A 6,004-nucleotide genomic window follows, 5' to 3' on the forward strand; every position below is an offset into this window, starting at 1 on the left:
CACAACCCAGTGACGTGGGTTGCCCCACCCTGGTGAACACCTCAGGCTCCTCCCCTTACTACGTAAGGGGCACGCTTAGGAAAAAAATAGTCCACATGAAAGAACAGATCAAAGCTCCAGAAAAAATACAACTAAGCAATGAGGAGATAGCCGACCTATCAGAGGCACAGTTACAAAACACCGGTAATCAGGATGCTCACAGAATTGGTTGGATATGTTCACAAATTAGAAGAAAAAAATGAAGGCTATGCTAAGTGAAATAAAGGAAAATGTACAGGGAAACAACAGTGATGGGAAGGAAACCGGGACTCAAATCAATGGAGTGGACCAGAAGGCAGAAAGAAACATTCAACCAGAACAGAATGAAGAAACAAGAATTTTAAAAAATGAGAAGAGGCTTTGGAACCTCCAAGAAATCTTTAAACGTTTCAATATCCGACATGGGGGTACCAGAAGGAGAAGAGTAAGACCAAGAAATTGAAAACTTATCTGAACAAACAATGAAGGAGAATTTCCCCAATCTGGTGAAGGAAATAGACTTCCAGGAAGTCCAGGAAGCTCAGAGAGTCCCAAAGAAGTTGGACCCAAGGAAGCACACACCAAGGTACATCATAATTACATTACCCAAGATTAAAATGAAGGAGAGAATCTTAAAAGCAGCAAGACAAAAGGAGACAGTTACCTACAAAGGAGTGCCCATAAGACTGTCAGCTGATTTCTCAAAAGAGACCTTGCAGGCAAGAAGGGGCTGGAAAGAAGTATTCCAAGTCATGAAAGGCAAGGACCTACATCCCAGATTGCTCTATCCAGCAAAGCTTACATTTAGAATGGAAGGGCAGATAAAGTGCTTCTCAGATAAGGTCAAGTGAAAGGAGTTCATCATCACCAAGCCCTTATTTTATGAAATGTTAAAGGGACTTATCTAAGAAAAAAAAAGATAAAAAATATGTATAGTAAAATGACAGCAAACTCACAATTATGAACAACCACACCTAAAATAAAAACAAAAACAAACTAAGCAAACAACTAGAATGGAACAGAACCTCAGAAATGGAGATCATGTAGAGGGTTATCAGTGAGGGAGTGGGAGGGGGGAGATGGGGAAAAGGTACAGAGAATAAGTAGCATAAATGGTAGGTAGAAAATAGACAGGGGGAGATTAAGAATAGTGTAGGGATTGTAGAAGCCAAAGAACTTATATGTACCACCCATGGACATGAACTAAAGGGAGGGAATGCAGGTGGGAGGGGATGTGCGGGGCAGAGGGGAATAAAGTGGGGGAAATGGGACAACTGAATAGCATAATCAGTAAAATGTAGTTTTAAGAAAGATAACTTTACAACCATTATCACACCTAAAAGTTAATAACAATTCCCCAACATCATTAAATACACAGTTCATCTTTCTATATATATATATATATATATATATATATATATATATATATATATATAGTGATTACTCTGGGTCAGCACTGTGCTAGGTTTTGGGGATTAGCAGTTAACAAGGTAGACCTATCTCTTATCTTCACAAAGTATATAGTCTACTGGGGAAGACACCACAGAGTCTCTACCCACTAGCTTTTATTGTGATTAGCAGGCATTACAAATAATTATGATGTCCATGTAAGAAATGTCCAAACCTGCAAAGAATTTTTATGAGTATATTTGATCCAAACTGACATCATATGCTGGGGAGTAAGACCTCAAATGCTCAGGAGAGTAATCGTTTCTTTTATGCATTTGAAATGGAGAGAACTAAGGAAGATTTCATAAAGGTGAGAAGACTCAAAGCAGGGATTGGACTACAGGACAATAAACAAAATTATGTGCTCTCTTGAGAGTGGTTAGGGCTTATTTCAAAGGTGTGTTAACCTAGACACATAGAAACAATGGACAGAGCTTGCCTAAGGTAAAGATAAACCTTTTACTAAAAAGTTATCCCTGACTGGGTAGCTCAGTTGGTTAGATATCATACAGATACACCATAGTTGTGGGTTCAATCCCTGGTCAGGACACATGCAAGAATCAATTGATGAACGCATAAATAAATGGGACAACAAATTGATGTTTCTAGCTCTCTCTCTCTCTTTCTGTCCCTCCTTCTCTAAAATCAATTTTTAAAATATTTTTGAAAGGTTATATGCCTAGGGCGTGACTATCCATCATGAACTTCCCAGTTTGAAATTTATGACCAGATTACCCTATGAGGTTACTTTCCACAGAACCCCTTTCTCCACAGTAAGTTCCATTTTTTTGACTTCCATTGCTCAAAACAAGCAAAGCAATGCTACTAAGAAGGGCTAGTCAAAGTTTGGAAAAGGTAAATGCACTGGATATGCCTGAGCGTCAAAAGGAGCTCTCGTGGTTAGTATTATATAGCAACACTTGGTGTAAGACCTGAGAGCTGCTACACACAAATACTCCAAAAAATAACAGTTCTAACAGATTTACTTAGATGTTCAGTGTGGCTTGGTAAGACTGCCACAAAAGTAACCCAAAACACATTTTGGCACTGCCTCCTCCACACACAGTTACCTCACAGCTGCTTCATCTCTCAGTCAGGAGTACGTCACCCAGTCAGGTCTGCGCTACCAAGAGCAGGCTAGGTGGTCAGGAAATAGTTTACTAGTTCATTCCACAAGTTGAACACCTAGACTCTTCTCCTGCCCCATCCTGCTTAAACCGAGCTACACTGCTCATCATGTGCTTCCACAACCCTCTTTCCTTACCTTACATCAATTTAGTCATCCCCTTGTAGTGCTGTTTACTTGCCTGTCTTGTCTGGCCTACTGTAATGCTCAGCAGAGCAAAGACCATGTCTACCTTGCTACACTTTATCCCCAGTACCTAGTACAGTGCTGAACATAAGGTACACATAAAATCAATATTTTTCTTAAAAAAAATGAATGAGGTGTGCTAAACTCAAAGTCAGTGAAGACACAATAGAATAAGTAGGGACAGAGCCAAATTTTGCACGAACAGAAGCTTATACAAATTGAAGGTACCCACTTAATAAAAGAATTATAAAATTACAAATACAAAAGTAAGTACCTCATCATGGAAGAGGTTCATGCAGTTAACGGACTTTAACCCTAAGCTGCATTATTTTCATAGTAAATTCATCTCTGGTGATAGGTAGACTGATGTACCAAATACTGTGAAATCTCTGAAAAATGATCAGAGATCCCTGCTTGAGAAAAGTCAAAGATTTCTTAGAAGAGATCAATTATGTGCTTGATATTACAGAAACACAGGAATGAGATTGCAGGTGGAAGAAACATGCTAAAACACATGGGTGAGAAAGAGCTAGGAGCCTACCTGTGGAATAGTAAGAAGTACTTTTTGGCTAGTGTGGGGTTGGCTGGTGAAAGCCTTAGGATAGTGTGGTTCACAAAGTGTGATCCCGGGCCAGCAGCATCAGCATCACCTGAAAACTTGTTAGAAATGAGGCCTCTCAGGTTCCTAACCAAACTTACCCAATTAGAAATTCTAGAGCAGAAAAATCTAAATTTAACAGACCTCCCAGTGATTCTGATGCCGTTAAAGTTTGAAAACCAATGCTAGAAAATTACTTGAGCATCAGTTGAAGCTATTTTATTATTACAATTTTAATTTCAGTTTGTTATACAATTGAAAGGTGATAAGAACGAAAGGATTATGACAGAAAGAAAGAGAGCATTCTCTTCAACTCATACCCCAAAATAAATTACAGAAAAACTAAAAAGTTAAAGTAAAAAAATGGGTAGAAGGAGATTATTTCAGCATGAGGCCAATAATAAAACCTGTAAAGGAAAAGATTAATAGCTTTTCTTTTGCAACAATATAAAAAGTTTGTAACACTAACAAAATTAAAAAGGAAACAAACTAGAAGGAAACATATGCAACATATATTTCAGATAAAATGCTAAAAAATTTTTTAAAAAATAAACAACCTCTAGAAAAATGGGCAAAGGACACAAACTGAAAATTCACACACACAAATACTATGGCCAATAAACCAATGAGAAGATATTTAAACTCACACACACAAAAAAACAAGAAATACAAATTAAAATGGAATAGTATATTTTACTTACCAAATCAGCAGAGTATTTTTAAAGATGGAAACAACTTAATTGTCCACTACTTAACTGTGTGGTCACTTACACTGGAATTCCAAGGTGCCACTAGCTTTAAGAGCATAAGGAACGTTCATGCTATATGAAATGAGAGGGGAGAAGCTATTACAAAGTAACATAAAACAACAATATCCTAATTTTGAAAAAAATCTATACAGATACAGCTGTAAAAACAAGGAAAAGATATTGAGCAAAATGTTACCAGTGGTTAGCTCTGGGTTGTGGGATTGATACATTTTTCTTTTCTTCTCTGTATACCTCTTTTTTGTTTGTTTGTTTGTTTGTTTTTCTTCATATACTTCTATTGTCTCCATTAAACTATGCTACAACGTGTGGACAGAAGTTGAAAGAATGATGATTCATTATCCCCTTAAAATTCTAATAGAATATAACAAACCCCTTGAACTTGGTACTCTTGAGATTGGAGGGCTTTATCCTCACAGCCACCACCCTCAAGAGGAAGGAGAGGACAAGGAATATGCAAAAATGGAACTGGATGGACACCAGCCAATCAAAGAATCTCAAGTTGCCTCTGATTTGTGGTTATGTTAAATGACATGTAAACATTGGGATGCTACTGTTGTTTACTTTGTTGGGTAAGTGCAAATAGTGTGAATTTGTTTGTTTAAGTAATGGCAAGGGGTGTTTGCTCTCACTACGAAATGTTTTGGAATAAAACTTCAGCCTAGAAGTGAAGGTATTGTTTGGCACTAGGCTACAAGGAGCAAAACAGTAATTTAAAATGGTCCCATAACACCCCCTTGTGGCTTCTGCTGTATCCCATTGGGCAAGAGCCCAACCAGTCCAGAAGAGGGAGAAATACATGTTGCTCTTTGTAAATTCAACAAACACGTGTGGATTTCCTATTCTGTGCCAGGTAGTAACTGTACTAGGATAAAATGCCACTAAATCTCTTCGACTTTATTCAGCCCATGCCAGTATTCGTAAGTCTTCGTTTATTTAGGCTGAGTATAGGCATAAAAGTTATGAAGTCATAAAAGGTGAGCCTCAAAACTAGTGTATTTCAAATATGGCAATGTCTCCTGGGAGTGTGTTAAAGGGATTCCCGAGTAAGGTCTGTGATTTTTATTCTCCAGCTGCTGGTAAGTATGTGGCAATCAGAAATAGCACTGTGGACGTGGATTGTAGCCCCGACTATCCGAGTGACCTTGAGCAAGTGATAATCCACATGGGTATCACGCATCCACTTAAGAATCACCTAAACCCGGTGCTGAGGCTGCGAAAACGAGTGAGACCTACTCTCTACCCCCTCGTAAACTCACCTTTCTAATTAGTAAATAGGGACTACTAACCTCAACGCGTCAAAAGGATTATCCATATGACCACTTTTGGACAGATATCCTCATTTTTTAAACCATGCCCACAAATTTATTTGTGCTTATTTAATTTAGTCCTCTCTATATCTGCCCATAGAAATTTAAGGTCAGAAAATAAATCATCATCTTATCCATTCCCTATAATTTCACATTCATTCCACCAAGATTTCTGGAATCAAGGATTCCAGCTGAAGCCCAATAAGGACTCACGGGCCTCAAGGGTTTTCGGGATGGGGGAGGGGACCGCCACCCGGTGGACAGCATTCCTGCCCCGCGTGGTTGTTTGACGAACTCAGTAAAACCGTGACGTGGGGTTGCCCTTTTTGTTGTCCCGGCAGGCTGAGGACAACTCGCAGGGGTTTGAAATGCCATGTGCCCAGCCTAATCCGAGCAAGATCATTTTCGCTTCTCCGCTGAAGGAGGCGGGCGGGGAAGGGACGGCTGGCGCGAGGCGCTTCTCCCACTTCTACAGGGGCAGGTGGGAGGGCCGGTAGCCCACAGGGTAATTCCGTCGGCGGCCTCGCCTGGAGCCATTCTGGGTTGGAAT

This window comes from Phyllostomus discolor, chromosome 2, assembly GCF_004126475.2.
Source record: "Phyllostomus discolor isolate MPI-MPIP mPhyDis1 chromosome 2, mPhyDis1.pri.v3, whole genome shotgun sequence".
In the NCBI taxonomy this organism is placed as follows: domain Eukaryota; kingdom Metazoa; phylum Chordata; class Mammalia; order Chiroptera; family Phyllostomidae; genus Phyllostomus; species Phyllostomus discolor.